Source organism: Piliocolobus tephrosceles, chromosome 11, assembly GCF_002776525.5.
Source record: "Piliocolobus tephrosceles isolate RC106 chromosome 11, ASM277652v3, whole genome shotgun sequence".
Lineage (NCBI taxonomy): Eukaryota > Metazoa > Chordata > Mammalia > Primates > Cercopithecidae > Piliocolobus > Piliocolobus tephrosceles.
Window position 1 is genome coordinate 31,134,340 of NC_045444.1, and position 18,626 is coordinate 31,152,965.

An 18,626-nucleotide genomic window follows, 5' to 3' on the forward strand; every position below is an offset into this window, starting at 1 on the left:
GGCCTTGATAATGAGTTTTTTACCACAATGGTTTGAAAAGTGACATTCATAGATAATATTTGGAAACTTTAAATAAAAGAAACTGTCAAGGACTGAAAAGAATAGAGTTTCATTCTGCTCCTGATCCTTGTTTTTTTTTTTTTTTTTTTTTTTTTTTTCCATTTCTATCAATGCTTGTCCAATGATACTTACCCATCTTACCTAATGTCTGAGTCACTACCAGAAATGATAAAATCCACTCACACAAGGAAATATAAAAATGTGCATTGTCATATTTGGTATTTTGTAAATTTGAACTGCATGACGCTCTTGGTATTTGGTAACCGTCACTTGTCTCTAGACTCTGCTTTGAGTAAAGGAAAATCCAAGTCTCCATAATTTAGAAAGGAAAAGGTAGCATAGCTTTGAAAATAGTTCAAAAACATTCATTTTATGGAGCTGTCCATCAGCTGTCATTTTCCTCTGAAATACCTGTATTTCCTCCTTCCTCTTGTGTCTGTTTGTCAATAGCAGAACAATACAGTAGCCTGTAGTTTTACTTATGAATAAATGTGAAACTGGATGCACATGATGTGTGCGTATTTTTCCCCTTTCATTTTTAATGTCAGTTAGTAAACTCTACGTGAGTGTTTAGTTGAAGAAGGATTGAAGAACATGGCAGTCAGGTAACATAACATTGAACACTAGATTTAGTTCATCATTATATTTTAAACTAAGTTTCCTTAGTCCCTCACTTATTTGTAATAAAGCCCTAAGAAGTGGGGTAATAAAGGACACCTTTCTTTTCCTTCCCACAGGGAAGCAACTATTCCATTATAACCATCAGAAAGGAGAAAAGCTGAATGAGATGAATCAAATTCCACTATCTTCATTTGTTTATTTATTCTTTTAATTCCTCATTCATTGAATCATATATTTATTTAATAAATATGTTCTAGCCATAGTTGACTAATATTTTTTAAAAAGTTAGTTTAAAAATGATGATAAACTACATTGTTTAGTGTTCAATGTTATGCACTGAACAAGCGAGACATGGGACTTACCATTTGGAGTGACAGACAACAGACACTTAATTGAATATACCTTCAGTAGGTACTGTGAGAACAAAGACTTGTGGACCAGGAGGGCAGGGCCAGGCAGAATTGGCATCACTTTAGATAAGGTGACTGAGAAAGCACACTTTGTGGAGGTGGCTTTGAGTTAATGCTTGATAAAGAAAGAGCAGGTGGTGGCTACATCAAGATTTGGAGAAAATGCCTTCTGAGAAGCAGGGAGAGCTAAGGTGATGGCCCTCAGACTGGATGAAGCTTGGTCTGTTCAAGAAAGTGCAATAATGCTGTGTGACTGTAAAATTGTCACTTCGGGGCCATGGAGGGAATGGAGACAAATGTTGAACAGGGGATTTCTCGTGCAGCATCTTACAGCTGTGACACCTCACTGGAAGCCATTACAGGATTTTAATAAGCACAATGACAAGAAAACTCATCTATATTTTAAAAGAATATTCTAGCTGTCAACTGGAGAGAGACTGTGGGGAGGCAAAGGTTTCTTAAAAAAGAATTCAATCATAATCGTTTACTTATTTCACTTGAGATATGACTATAATTTGACAAATTAAAAAAAAATATGTGAAATGTATATATTCAAAGAGGTGTGGTGTTCTGAGTCACAACCCTAAGACAATATATTCTTAAGACTCTAACCATATCACTATTGAAAATAACAGATTTAAAGATTCTTTTGGGAGGATTTCAGAGTCTGTACCTGTACCTAAAATGACAGCATCTTTTGTAGCTTTGATAAGTGAATCTGATTTTTAAGAACAGAATAAAAATATTTGAAGTCTCATCTAGTGAACAGCATGGGTTAATAAAAAGGGTAATGTGAACTTTGGTCAGAACATGACTAACATTATTTTGTTTTTATTGTAAAAACATTTTCAAAGTTCAAGTTGCAAAAATGTTTTAAGCAATTGCAACATCTTTGGAATAGGTGATCTCTTCTGCCCCCAGATGGTGATGGTTTTTCTCACCTCTAAGCTTCCAGTACAATTTAACCTTTATCTCCCACAAGAAATGAATCACTTGGGTGCGGTGTTTTACAAGCACAATCATATTGTCTTCCTGGCAAGACTGGAAAGTATTGAGAGTGAAATCATGCTTTTTGCATTATTTGTCTTGCTTGGTCCAGTGCAATTGGTGCTTAGATGATCATTTTTACCTACTCATGTCCCAACTCAACTAAACTGAATAATTGTGCCATTTTGAAGCTCAACCTGGCCCACCCTTAGAACTCAGCAAAGCCTGGTGTGGTGACCCTAGGACTCTGTTCACTAACTCATGGGACTTGGAGAAAATCTCCATTGGAATGTGCAAGTTGATGGAACTAGAAATACTAGAAGTAATTTCTTTGACTTTCCTGTATATTTATTACTTTCTTTTACACATTTCTAATTTATTTCATTTTAATTCTCTTGATTGCTTTTGGTTTTCAAAGTCTCTTGCGATAACTGTATTTTCAGTCGAATCTAATTTTCCATGGGCACCTAGTAATCTGATCTATGTTTCTGAGATAATTGTGTCATTTTCTGGGAATTTTTCATGATTTTAGTCAACTCTTTATTTTATACGTTTAGTTTTATCATTTCTATTCTGATTCGGCATGGACTTTCATACCTGCCAAATAATATTTGTTTAATTTATGTTGTAGTATTGAGTTGCAGTTTTATTCTGTTTTCCAGTTGAGGTTTTTGTTAACACCTTAATCAATTGAATAATTTTGATTGCCACTTTCTGTTTTGTTTAGTTTTTTTGTGTGTCACTTTGCATGAGTCGTTCCTGCCATTTTGTTTTTATTCACTTTTAAATGTGGTAGTTTTCAGGGCAAGTAATAAGAGGTGAAATATGGAAAGAAATAACAGACTTGAGTAGTTACTAGACTTCTTAGTTTAGTAGAATTCTCTTTTATTGATATAGAACAGTTTGATTTATTTAACCAACTCTACGTATGGTGAATGGGTTGGTGCATTTTCTGATTCTACAATCTATTTTTGTTTTGTTTTGTTTTGTTTTATGGACCACTAAAGGATTGTTTGCTTTCTTCTTTTCTGTTTTTCCCAGATCTTCAAACTATCCCATTTTCTTCCAAATTGCTTCAATCTGCTCTAGAGTTTTACCTTCTCAGAATTGCAACCTCTAATCCCATGCATTTTCAAGCCAATTCCTTTTGAAGCTGTTAGAGTTCTAATCCATAAGGTATCAAACCCGTTCCTGCTTTCAGTATTTTTTCCCATTAGGATTGGACTGAGTAATTTTGAGGGTTAGATTTACTGAGTTGTGTGATCTGCTTGTAGTCTCCTTTTTATTTTTTATTTTTTGCACGGTAAGACTGACTCAGCTGTCTGCCAGGGTGTCAGAGATTACGGCTCATTTCAGGTGTTTATTCTTGCACTTACATACAAATAGAAGTTTTTGTATTTTTTCCTTGCTATTCTGTATTTATGGGTTATGGGTGGATTTATTTGATATCCTTATTAAATGGTATTCTTTTCGGAAGATTTGTGGAGTTACTTGGATTCAATCCTCATGAAGAGCAGCAGTACAGTAACTTTTAGAGCCATGTTACAAACTATTCTATTATTTATTTCATATTCATTTTAGAATACCTAATCTGCCTATTTCACATACTTGGAAATCCAGAACATTTCCTCAGTTTTGTCCCTTTATTTACTAAATACGGGATTCTATACTTATACACAGGTATTAATTTAACCTTCAAGAGGACACTAATTATTTCAGCTAATTTTTTCATGGCTCAATACACGTGTTAGATCCCAGCACAAAATGTACTCTAATAGAATTTGGGCATAAAAGTCATGCATTTGAGCCAAATATCTATGTTAAGTGGATTTAAGCCAATGATACCTACTGAAAAATAACTCCACTGGGTCAGGTGCCATCACCATTAGCAAGCAACTATAAGAACCAACACTAATAACATTGTAATGCAGAAATTCACGGTCTAAGAAGGCAACCTCTGTGTGGCAAACAGAAAATGAACTTTGACATCAAATTGAATTATTTCATTTTAGATTTGACACTTATTAGGCCCGTTCAAAATTATTCTGCCTCAGTTTTTAATTTTAATTGTAAAGCAGACATAATAATACCTGCCTCATAGAATCTTTGTTTTATTTAAATGAGATAATATATTGAAAGCACTTAGCAAATTATTAGGTAAAAATATACATTCAAATTTTTTTTTTATCTTCCCCCTTGGAGAAATTGCAGCTGCATAAAAGACCATGGTTCTGCCATCACTTTCTAGTTCTTACTATCTTTTAATTTATAGAATTATTAATTTGTCTGATATGAGCATAAGTGATCAGCATGTTTTAAGTGGTTTATTAATAATTCACAAACAAGAATATTGTGGTAATTGACTATTTGATGTAAAGGATTGTAATTGTTACAAATTATGCATATGATATCCCAAATCTACAAGGAACTCAAACTAATAAAAAAAAATTTAAAAGTGGGCAGAGGACATGAATAGAAATTTCTGAAAAGAAGATAAACAATGGACAATAAATATATGAAAAAATGCCCAACATCACTAATTATCAGGGAAATGCTAATTAAAACTGCAATGAGATACCACCCTACCCAAGCCAGAATGTCCATTATTAAAAAGTCAAAAAACAGTAAATATTGATGTGGATATGGTGTACACTAAGCTAGTCGGAATGTAAACTTGTGCAACCTCTATGGAAAACTGCATGGAAATTTCTCAGAGAACTAAAAGTAGATCTACTGTTCAATCTAGCAATCCGAATGCTGGTATCTTCCCAAAGAAAAAAAAGTCACAATATCAAAAAACCCCTCCGTGCATACGTTTATCACAGCACAGTTCACAAATGCAACTCCCTCGTGGATGGATCCGCGAATGGATATTTCGGGTCACATTCGGACCTATGGTGAAAGAGGAAATACAGTCAGATAAAAACTGGAGAGGAGCTTTCTTAGAAAGGGCTTGGTGATGTGTGCATATACCACAGTGGATGTGTGGAAAGAAGCTTTCTGTGAATCTGATTTTGCTATGTTTATTCATCTCACATAGATGAAGCTTTCTTTACATTACGCAGCTTGGAAATTCAATAACCAATAACCAATGAGTGGATAAAGAAACTGTGGTACATATACACCATGGAATAGTACTCAGCCTCAGAAAACAAAGTAACATTATTTTATTTATTTATTTATTTATTTATTTATTTATTTTTGCAGCAATTTGGATGGAACTGGAGGCCGTTATTCTAAATGAAGTAACTCTGGAATCAAACACCAGATATTACATCTTCTCTTATAAGTGGAAGCTAAATTTTGGTTGCACAAAGGCATAAAGAGTACTATAATGGACATTGGACATGTAGAAGTCAGGAGAGTGGGAAGGTGGTGAGGGATGAAAAACTACCTATTGGGTACAATGTACACTACTCAGGGGATGGGTACCAGGGCAATTCATCTGTGTAATTAAAAACAACCAGTAACCCTAAAGCTATTGAAATTAAATAGAAATAAAATAAAATAAAATAAAAAAAAGGATTGTGATTTCCAACTTCAAACTGGGGAAACATAGTAAAAAGGATTTGCTCCCAATTCCAATTGCTGGGGGAATTTCAATTACTTTGTTCTCTACCAATTAAATCTTTACACATCAAAAAGGTATTTTCTAAAAGCTTCTCAGCACATGTGCGAAGATATAATACCTTACATGAAGTAATTCTGAATTAAACAAATGGAATAGAGCTGTTAGTGGGATTTATAGTACCCAAGAACCATCTCAGAATGTACTTCACAGATTGCTTCCTTATATTACAGAATGAATACGATTTTATATCTGAAGAAACAAATCTGCACATTAAGCAATCAATGTTTCTCATGATACACACTTGGTATTATTTTGGGAATACTAAAGCTGGCATAACCTAGTTAAAATAGTACAATTTATTTAACTACATGCAAGTCCTTTTGGAGTAAAAACTGCTGCTTACTACATGTGAAGAGAAACAATGACCTTCCTGCTTTGGGAATTATCAAAGGTATTTAACAAAATTTTTATTTAAAATTACTTTTTACTCTACTCCCCCTCAGAGCCCTGATGCATAATTCCTCTGTCTACTTGAATGCCTATTCGATTTGAAAAACAAAAAGTGGGGAAAGGGTGAAGGGAGAAGAAGGATATAAAGGCACATTTAGTTTCAGAATCTCTGCAGAAAAATCCTCAACAAGCAGAATGGATTGAAAAATTCAAGCATGACTAAAAAGTACATTCCCCACTAGTCAGTAGATTTTGCTTCCTATTTGTCACTGCCACCTTGGAGAGCGGGGAGCATTAATAATGCATGGGTGCTAGGAATGTATTAGCAACTAACCTTGCGAAGAAAATCAGCTGGGGACCCAGTGTGTGTGAGAGAGAGACAGAGAGAGAAAGGCAGAGTGAATGTGCACACTTGCTCTGGAGTATCCTTCTTATTTATTGAAGAGATCTGGAGAGCAGTGTCAAGTTCATAGGCAACTATGTATCATTGTAAAGGAAAGCTGGAAATCCTTGGAATGGGGCCATAATTGAGTTCATTGATCACACTCATGAATTTCTCCACAGCTATCAGGGCACTGTATTGCCTACTCTTTATGTAACATGAAGAAATTTCCCTGGGAAGGTAAATGTATTTATACATTTAGACAAATGCAAAGTTTTAGTAAATTATGTCTTATACATCTGTCTTACAGAAACCTGAGCAATTGTATTTCTTAAATGTGTTACGTGCAATTTGAAATCTACTTTAGGATGTAGTATCTACCGCAGCTATATTTATTGTAATATGTGGATGTCAATTCTGATTCTAGAATTCCCACTTAAAAAAAAAAAAAAAAAAAAAAAAACCAAGCAAATGAACATCTAAAAACTTACTAGCTCAGAATAGTGAGGTTGCTCCTGCCTTAAAATAAACTTTATTTTTTTAAATGCATTTGAAAATCTTTTTTTAGCTACTTTGAACTGAAACCAACTCAGTTTCTGTGAAGTTACAACTTGTCTGTGAGGATGTCACCATGTGACTACTTAGACCTGCTGACTCAGGGCTTCAGCCTCATGTGGGGCTTCTCCACAGAGAACACGTCATGCTTTGTCCCTAGCACTCCCTTTAACACGATCATCCCACCCAGTATCAATGACTTATCAATATATAGAATTGATTGTGTAAGAAAATAGATAATAATGAACCAAAGGAATACATTTGTAAAATATTTATATTTTAAGCCCACAGCCTTCAATTCAAAATATTAAATTATTACACAGGGATTTGAATTTTCATATCTAAAGATTTTTTACTAAAAAATATTTGTTAATATGAAAATACGTGAACACGGCGTGTTTTAATTTATTTACTATTGGGTTTTTATTATGATTTTTTGAAACTTTACTTATGACAAAATGTCAAACATACTGAAAAGTTGAAATAATTTTTCATGTATTTCAATATGTTTCATATATTCACTGTGTAGTTTGTACAATTAACATGTTACTCTACTTGCTTAATCACATGTCTAATCATCCCTTTCCCATTCATCCATCTTAATATTTTTTTACATGTCAAAGTAAGTAGCAGATACTACTATACTTCCTCCTGGATAGTTTGGCATTCGCATCATTTGCTAGAATTCAGTATTTGTTTATACTTGTTTTGATAAAAAATTTATATACAGGCCGGGCGCGGTGGCTCAAGCCTGTAATCCCAGCACTTTGGGAGGCCGAGACGGGCGGATCACGAGGTCAGGAGATCGAGACCATCCTGACTATCACGGTGAAACCCCGTCTCTACTAAAAATACAATAAAAAACTAGCCGGGTGAGGTGGCGGGCGCCTGTAGTCCCAGCTACTCGGGAGGCTGAGGCAGGAGAATGGCGTAAACCCAGGAGGCGGAGCTTGCAGGGAGCTGAGATCCGGCCACTGCACTCCAGTCCCGGCGACAGAGCGAGACTCCACCTCAAAAAAAAAAAAAAAAAAAATTATATACAATGAAATACCCCAGTCATAAACATATAAGTCAATGGGCTCTATGAAATGCATACAATTGCATAACATAAATCTCTTCCAAGATAGAGAGTATTATCAACTTACTATTTTCTTAGCTTCTTGACACTATTTAAGTTTGAAGAAAAAGTTAAGTCCAAATACTACAGCTAATAGATTTGCCCACAAAAAGTACTTATCTAATATTTAAGAAGACTGGATTTTGTCATCCTAAGAGGATCATGTGATTAAGATATGAAGATTGGAAAAGAATTGCTTCCCTACCACTTTCTCATATTCATTGCAATTGCTCTCTTGAGATATGAGCAATTTTGCCTCATTATTTTCTTAACAGTTTCTGTTGAACTTAAATAAAGTTTTGTCCATTCTTCTTTAATTATTATGATTATCATTATTATTATTCTTTCCCTTAAGTTCTCATTTGGGAAAGCATCCCAGAATAATTTCATTTTTTTAACCAACTTACCCTCAACTATTTTTCCTCCTCTCTCCCCTTAACCTTATATGCACATATACATTCAAAGAAAACCTAATGGGATAGTTACCAAATTAATTCATGTAGCTTAAAGCATACACAATACATACGAAATAAATCTTTTTACACAAAGAAGTTTTGAGATGAATGAATAAATGGTACAGAAATTACTTGAGTCACATTTACTTGTGTTAGTTGATATTCTTTGAAGCAAATTACGAAATACTAGATCGAGTTGTGTTTTCAGAAATGCATTTCAAGATTTGCTATCAGCTCTTTTATGTGGGAAAATATGTATATTTCCCTAAGTAAAAAATAATAATAATAATAAAAAAAAATTCCTGAAAGCATTGATAGGCACCCACTCATATACAGACACATAAACACACAGTATTGAGACTTCTTATTCCTCAGAAAAGAATGTTTTGAAGATTCAGAAACCATCTAATATGTACCCACTGAAACAAATGATCTTTATTAAAACCTCTATCATGTGCCCATTCAAACTGGATTCTCTACAAAGTAGCTAATGTATTTCTTGAAAAGAAAGTAAGCATTGGAAATAACTGATAACCTGCATATTTTGTTAACATCTTCTAATATTTTAACAGAACTTCAATTTATTTGACTTTAAGTGAGGAATTGTAATTAATTTATTCTTCCCATAGGGAGATAGAAATGTATAGGAACTGGCCTTACTTTCCCAGTTAGGTGATTTTAGCTGGTAGGTTGAGATTTCTTTATTGCTCACTTAAAAATATGAATACTTTGGGGTTTTCCATACAATCCCATTAGGGTATTATCCAATTTCTCTTCACATAATTGTTTTTAAATTGCTGAACTGATGTAATCCAAATATTTCTTTTTAGGATACATTACAGCAATTTATTTAAACAAGAAAACTAGCATCCCAAGGAAATATTAACCAGAAAGGTTCAATTCAAAAAATCATTATGGCAAAATCATGAGCCAACAGGAAGCTGAAGGATGTGCAATTAATAGGAACAAGAGCTACAGTTCTCCTAGTAGCTAAATTCCAAGGTGCTCCACTTATTCTCTCGTTAGAGTGTGCAGCTGTGCAAAGGTCCTAACAAGTTTTCTTGCTTCACAAAATTTTGGGTTAATAAGCTGTTAGTTTTTCATTAAAATTATTCTAGTAGTAAAATTGATAGCTAAGACATTTGTCAGTCCCTTAAAATGTATATTAATTTAAAAATGTAAAAAAATTGAATTCATTTTGCAAAAGATGGTGCACAAAATATAAAATGTAAACGGAACAAGAGGAATATGGAGTACCAGGAAGGGATATGGGTTGCAGTTTTAAAGAGGGTAGAGTATCATCTTGATTGAAAAGCTAACATCTAAGTAACAACTAGAAAGACGTAAGGGACTGAACTATGTTGATAATGAGGAAAGTTTTTCTGAACAAAATCTCTAAGCATCTGTGGGCCCCAAATTAATTGGACTGCCAGTGGGCTTACAAGTGATATATGGGGGTTAATTATACATGGTAAACTCTACTTGGCAGTATCCCCACAATAACACTTTCTCCTTAATACACGCACACACATTCACAAACTACACACAGAGAGAGTGAAAGCATCACAGGCTATAATATATATCCAGGCAAACAACTAAGTATTTATCTTTGAAACAAATTAGACAAGAATTCCAGGGATAGCCAAAAAATTTTCTACTCCATTTCGATGCCTTAAAATAAAGTCCCTTTTATTTTGGCACATGTTGGATTGCAGTCCCAAAGCCTGCACAAAGACCACTGCTCAACACAAAGCAAAAAAGGGAAAGTGAATCCATTCATGGCTTCCACTCAGAATCACCACCAAGAGAAGAGATCCAGCAAAAATCAAATGCATTAACAGAGTATTGGGGCTATACTGCATCCAGAAAACACAAATGTAGTAGTAGAAAGAAATGTTATTAGACAAATAAAAGCTCTTAGAAATTTTTTAAAAGGCTGTTAAAAAATTCAACATGATTATAAACAGAAAAAAAATTCAAAAGCAAAAGAATTAGAAAATATGAAACACAGACACATGAAACTAGATGTTTATTTTGTTCCACAAATGAAAAAAGGGATGTGAGAAGGCATGTTCGGCAACATCAAAGGTCTTCCCTGATTACTCTGCTCAATGAGGATAAAAGGATTAATGAATATACATATTACGGCAAAATGTCAGAACATTAACGATAAACAGAATACCTTAAAAACTTGTAGAGAAGAAAAAAATTATAAAAATAAAATACATATAAAAAATAAAATTATTCTGGCATAATATATTCTTACAAAGCCAATGATTGCTCAATGAAAAAGGTACTATGCTTTTAAAATTTTATACCCAGAAAAACTGTCATTCAAGTAAAAATGAAGATTTTCAACATGCAAGGCCACACATACATTTCTCTTACAGGAATACTGGAAGATAAATTGCAGTCAAAGGAGAGAATAAATGCCAGAAGAGGAAGGCAAATAATCCAGGAAACAATGACTACAAGTTTACAAATCTTCGAAGAATAGCCTGAAAGAAGCCTCTACAATACATTGGAAGGTAATTGTTCCCAATTGGAGAAGACCTATAGCCTTCGGTGAAAAGGTTGCTAAGGAAAAGTGAGCCTTGAAGAAGGAGAAATTCTGATTAAAAGGTTAGGATAATTTGTGAACCGGAAAATGTCAGATGACAGATAAAAAGAAAATTAGAAATGCCCAGGTAAACAACATGCAATAAAAATATATAAGAAAGTCATGGTCCAAATATAGAGCAAATTAAAATGAAGTATGCTTTAAAACAGCTAAAATAAGAACATATTTTAATTTTAAATATCGGTTCATTTATATTCAATTAGCTCAAGAAAATAACACTGTACATGTAACAAATGAGAAGTATCTTAATAGAGAACTTGGTCCTTTGTTTAACAATATTTACTGCTTCCTATTATTGAAAGTCTATTTATTGGTAATAGAGTCAATCTACTGTCAAGGTATGGGAGACTAGGTTGTGATTGCAAGATAAAAATAATATGTTTCAACTTATACCTTCTATACGTAACACAGAGTCCATAATAAACGTGACCCATCATTAATATTTGAAGAATAAATAAATACATAAACTTCAACGGTGGAAAAGTACAACTGAGAGAAGATAAGATGTAACAAAAGGGAAGAAAGGAAGAGGAAAATGTAGTTTGAATACCCTCAATTTGCAAAATGTGGAGTCAGAAACTATTGCAAGAGGAACAAAAAATATGGCTTTTAATATATCATTTAAATTACAATAGCAACCAATGAAAAACTAAGAATAATAAAGTCACTCAAACAACAGAATGTGAAGGGGAAATTGTTACTATAGAGTAAATACTCTTATTCCATATCATGAAGTCAACAGATATTTTTCTGAAAGAGGTGTAAATGTATTATTAAAAATTATAAGGATTCCTTTTAGAAAAATGAATAAGTATTAGATTATACCAAGTGAAAGAAGCCAGGCACAGAATGCCGAATATTGTATGATTCAATTTACATAAAATATCCAGAAGAGGTAAATCTATAGAGACAAAATGTGATTTGGTGATTGCCAAGGCTGGAGTAAGGGACAGTGTGAGTAACAGTTTAATGGGTATGGGCCTTCATTTAGGAGTGATGAAATTTTGGGGGGAACTAGAGCGAGGTGGTGATTGCACAACACTGAGAAGGTACTAAATGCCACTAACTTGTTCATTTGAAAATGGCGAGTTTTATGTTATATGAATTTCACCTAAAAAAAAAATTCTAACTACTAAAAAATAAATGAGTGTAGGACTGGGAAGGTAAGCAAAGAAGCCAGAGACTGTTGATTTTCACTATGCATTTATTTACACTATGTGTTATCTTATGCATGCATTATTTTGATAATTTTTAAAAAATGTTTTAAATAATACAAATCCAGCCCAGATTAGGGGGATAAAGCTTTCTCTCTTAAGAGAATAGAGGAAATGAAACAGTAAAATGTTGTCCAGTTTATTAGATTGTAAGTGGATGCAAATATGCTTGCAAGATAATCTTTTTACTTTCAGAAGATATAAATGGATTTCAGCTATTTGTTTCAATTATATGCTTATGGAATTAAATGAATGCATATATATTTCAGATAAGTATGATAATAAGAAATCTATAAAATGAGCATCAAATGTACTTCTTTAATTCATCATAATCCTACAGTAATCTGCACTCAAAGCTTTGTGTGTTAATTATGAAGGGATATGAATCTCTGCATTTCCTTTATCCTTGCTTTTTAGTAGTGACTTGGTAATATCTGCTAATGGACTTTGTTGTCTGATGAACTGAATTACTGTATTCTCTGCACAGGACTCTGCTAAATGGTCCAAGATATTTGTGAAATGAACCTCCATTTAAACATTAGAATTGGGGAAAGAGCATGAAAAGATTACCTCTGTTGGCAAAGAAAAATCAATGTTTTATAATTTTCAAGAAAATAAAGCAGTTCTAAGTTTTTCATTCCTTATTTTATTTGCACTTAAAGCAAAACTGGAAAAGCAATTTTATGATTAAAAAATAATAATATTATCTGGCTCTAACTCTTTGAATCTAGTTATTTCTTTTAAAATTAAAAGTTAGCCTTCAAAGTGTCACTATTTCAACCTTTGCAAGTTTAGTTAAGTTACTCATAAACACACTGTGGAATATTATTTTTTTAAGGAAGCAAATTTTGTCCTAATTTACAGTAGTGAAATCATCTAAATATGCACATTTCCAAATTCTCAAGATTTGTAAGAGGAACTTAATGAAATGGAAATCTGGTTAGTAATTACACTCAGCTCAGCCTGGGAGTTCATGGTGCTGTCAGCCTGTGTGGTCATAGGTAGCTAAGCAACACAGCCAACTAGCACCTTTGTGGAGGATATTTTTAGCTTCATCGCACATTTTTCATTTATCTATTGGAGATTGATTTGTTTTGCTATTTATTTTGAAATTCCACTACTTAAAATGAAAGGTATCCCATTACACCAGAAGGAAACATACAAATGGGAATAAAAAAAGACAAATAATCTCCATGATTTGATATACAAAAAAATATAAATACTGTTGGAGAGTTAAACATTACACTAAAATAATAGTTTTGAGGCTTTGGAAATACTTTCTTATCAATAAATAAGAGTTGAGTTTTCTGTTCATGGGTGAAGGCACTGACACCAAGAACTAGATAGCTTAATTTGTTTCTAAACTCAAATTAATATCTTAGTGACAAGTCCATGATTGCTTAGTAAATCGAGTATGAATGAGACTTTAGGATTATGTTTCTTTGGCAAACAGCATTTCCAGAAGAGACAGGAAAGGTAACAAGTTGTCACAAATCTTAAATGTCAGAGTAGCAATGGGCAGAAAGCTTTTTGGAGGAGTTAATTACACTTCCAGACCTCTGTGTTCCTGTGCAGCACCTGGAAGAGCACTGATGGCCACAAAGCACTTTTACTCCATCAGGTCACACTTGTCCATTTCCACCTACTAGATCTGATTGGGAGAGTGTTCCTTAAGGTAACCTGCTATTCACATAACCCTGTTAGGAAACTGCATGGCTTAGAGAGAAAACAAATACCCAAGCCACCAATCAACCAGAAGTGATATCTAGAATTGACAATAATGGAGAGTTCAAGTACCAGCTCCATGGATGAATATCCCTATGTCCCTGAATTAGATGCTTACTGTCTCTTTAGCTTGAATCTTCACCGGTAATGGAATGATACTTTTTACCCTTTAGAGGGCTTTGAGAAATTAATGAAGTGCATAAAATATCCAGCATACATTAAGCCACTTGATATGGTCCAACTTTGTCCCTACTCTTTGTAACCATACATAGTAATTGAGAACTAATGATTTAGATATTTGTTATGTCTTATCTGTTTTCACTGATCCAACCTTGGGTGCTACCAACTCTTGAGCATTATCTATATTTTCTTAAGAAGAACAATAAATTTTCCAGTAGGAAAACATATTTCTATATAAAACTAAAAGTTGACTTGGGCTAGCTGAATATAAGTAAGAGTTTTATAAACTTCTATCTCTCATCACTTAAAATCTATTGATCATTTTAAATTTTAAAATACTTCTAAAGTACATTCCCTGTTTCATTTAAATATGAGTATCATTTGCTTGATAGAGTAAAATCCTCTTTTAAAGAATCCCATTTGTAAGGATTTCCTATGTGTTTGATTTGAAAGCCTAGAATCATGATCCATTTTCTTGGGTTGTGTTCTTGGTAGTATTCAGTGTGCTCTTTGCATAATATCTTAATGGGTGGGAGATGCTTTCTACATAAATTGGGCAACTCCATGGTTCTCTATGTGAATTGATAGTGGAGACAGTGATTTTCCACCAGCATTTGTGGTTGCTGAAGGTGAGCATATAGGAACCCTGGGATGGTCAGGTAAAGTCTCTGGCATTTATTAGCATATAAGTGGAGTGAAGTAAAGTGAAGTGGGAGAAGCCTGGTTGAACTGGAAGCAGTGAAGTGAGGAGGCAATGACTATTTTTAGCTTGATTTACTCTTGTTTGTGTTCCTTTCCAGTGTATGCTGAATAAAGTAGAACTTGACCCCTGCTATTGGAGGACAACAAAGGAAGGAAGTCAAATAATACACTCCCTTTAATTTTGTAGTGGAGATAAGATTACACAATAGTAATGCTTCTCACTACTGACATAAAAATAAATTAAAAACATTACAAGGAACGCCACCAATTCAGAACTTCCCAATCACACTCCCTATAGAGACGTCAGTTTTCTGGTACTTCGGAGACTTTTGAATGAAAGGGTCAACATGCAAGGATGTAACTATTATTCCTATAGAATGAGTTGTAGGTGGAGGAAAAGCTAGCAGAGCATCAATTTATACATAAAAACGATTTATGATATTGGGAAATTAGAATCATTTAAAATCTGTAATTTTTTCCTATTTTAACATTTTATATTAGTTAATAATGGTTCTCAATGTATGTGAATATTATTATATGCTAAACACACACTGAAAACAATAGGAAAAAGGTCATATAACTTTGAGAGGCTGTCCGTAAAATGTATCGACACATACAATATAGAAAATATAATCATTGGTATAAAATATATGCAGGGATTATGAACAGCTTACTATTATAAATACACTCTTCATTTTTATTACTGAGTTGCTACTACTCTCTTTAAGATAACATCTTTATCTTTGATTTCTTTTAGAGTCTATTAAGTTTTTGTTGTGTTTATTATTTATTCTCTCCCCATGACATGTTACTGGGCTTAAAGACCATCTTCTTACCTTATTTATTTATTTATTTATTGATTGATCATCTTCCACACTAAATATTTGTTCTTGATATATTTTCTTGTAAAAATCACTTTATTCTTTTAAAAGCTTAAATTTTGACCCGTAAAAGAACTCACAAATAATCCTCTAATCATTTTTAGAGGACCTGTTGTTTACTCTGAAATGGTATTAATGTTTTTAAAATTTTAAGTCATTTTTCCCTTCACTTCAGAATGCTATTCATGTTTAAATATCTAATTTTACACAAATAAGATACAGAGGCTACCCTGACAGGAACTTCTTTTACTTCATTTTTTCTTTTTCTTTTCTTTTTTTTTCCTGTTCTTTTCTTGTTTCTTTTCCTTCCTTCCTTCCTTCCTTCCTTCCTTCCTTCCTTCCTTCCTTCCTTCCTTCCTTCCTCCCTTCCTTCCTTCTTTCTTTCTTTCCTTCTTTTCTTTCTTTCTTTCTTTCTTTCTTTCTTTCTTTCTTTCTTTCTTTCTTTCTTTCTTTCTTTCTTTCTGGCAGGATTTACTTTATTAAAACAATTATAAACTTTCTCTCTAATATCTCCATGTATAGCAAATTATTTTCTTTCTTCTCTATTTTTGGTGGATTTTAATGACTAACGTAAATATTAGCTATACTGTCCATCAGTAATGCTAAATTATGCTTGATACAAATTCTGAAGAAAGCCTAAGATTTTATTTTAAATTTATCTACTGTTTATATTTTAGAACTGACTCTAGGAAACTGTTTTTACCCCGACATTCTGTTTTACAGCTTTAGAAACAAATACATAAACCCATGCTCTAGTGTAGTTAGGCATTTGTTAATTAATAGGTTTTATATGAGAATACTTTTTCATGTTAAATATAACATGATTTGAGGCAACATAGAGTGAGGTTATAGAATTTGATATCAGAATGTAAAGTCTGACAGACACTAAATACCAATGTACCTCTGTTTCTAATCTCTGAATGGACATAACGGTATAAACTCTTGAGAGTTGTAAGACATAGATGAATACTGCATGTAAAACACATAAGATATGGTTTGGTATACCATAGATATTCAAGAAATAGTAGCTATTATCATTAAATATATGCTGGACTTGACTCTAAATTTTTTATTATTTGCCAATAGAAGGCTTTTCAGGAAACAAAAGCAAGGATGTTTATAATGTTTCACTAACAGCTTGTTCTTTATTTTTTTCTAAGCTATTTTACAACTTAATAAAATTATAAAGCTTAGGGTCTAAAACAGGTATGGAGCTTTTTCCTAAAATGGATTAATTAAATTTTGTTATTTCAAACTTTGTGGTTATCTTCACAAAATCTTGATTTTGGAAAAATATGCATGCGGTTTTTAAATATTTGACCATTTCCTTCACTAAATGCGGGTGGCCTCAGCTTAAAGATTTATACACGGAAGCGGGAGACATGATCCAGAATATATATCAAGGAATTTAAATAGGGATAACCAATTAATTAACATCTGTATTCATTTATGCCTAGCTTTACATTGGATAGATTCTATAGTCTATACACTGCCATGGTTCAGAGCACGAAACTCTTACTAACTAGAGAAATGTATGTAAAATAATCAGTGCAGGAAAGATTGTTCATTTTACTTCCAAAAAAACCTTTTGGCTTTTTAAATGTTGAACAATAGACATTTACTTAATTGGCACTTGTAAAGTCCATAAATAACTTAAGGGGATGAGGGCAAATCTACAAACATTGTAAAATAGTCTAGGTTAGGAAAAAACCTTTGATACTTCAGTGTTGCCATATGATATGTATGATCTCATGAATGTGAGGCAAAAGGAAACAACTGAAATTAATAACCTCACTGCCTTTTTTCCTATCTGAGTGATGTTGTGATGTAGCCACTGAATCACATTGAGAGAAATTTGGGCTTGGGGCTGTATTTTTTAATATATGGAAATGTCATAATTTAGCAGTACTCTAATACTAATTATCTCTCGTGATATTTTTTTTTTCCTGAACTCTCTTTACACAGACTTAAATTGAACTAGATTACTTCCCCTTCTCTCTTTTCTTGTATGTAAACCTCATTTAAACTTGAACCAGGTATGAGATGAAAGTGCCTAGTTTCCTCACTGATGCTCTATAATGAATATATTATTCCAGGAACCTTCTTGACTTACCTTTTGCTGTTGAATAACACCACATTTTATTAAAGATCTGTGAAATGTTCACTGAGATGTTATATAGCCTGTTCTCTTTAGACAGTAAGTTTTGCAAAATCTTCTTGGCTTCGTATAGGTGATAACAGGAAACAAGAATAATGAGATAAAACCTCTTCTTTCAGGTTTTTTAATTGAGGAACAAATTATTTCATAGTTTCTCATTAGTTATTCCCAAGGATTCTAATGACAAGGTGCCAACTTTCACACTTTAAACAGGTTAATTAATCAGGTAGTAATGAAGTTGGGTGATACCTGAGTGTTGGTGCGCAGAATAATCACAGTTCCTAATAATGTACTTAAATGTCTGTAAACCTGAGAGGATAAGTTGAAATTCAAATTTTCTGAGTTCTCCATAAATAAACATATGCTAGCTAATGGGAAAACTAATTTTAATTTATTACACTAGGTATAATCTTTAATTCTGAGATACATATATATAAATGAATATACAAATTAGATATGCATATTTATACTCACAATTATATGTATTGTTCTTTTCATTTCAGAGCATAAGCATGATGATATGTCAACCTTCATATCT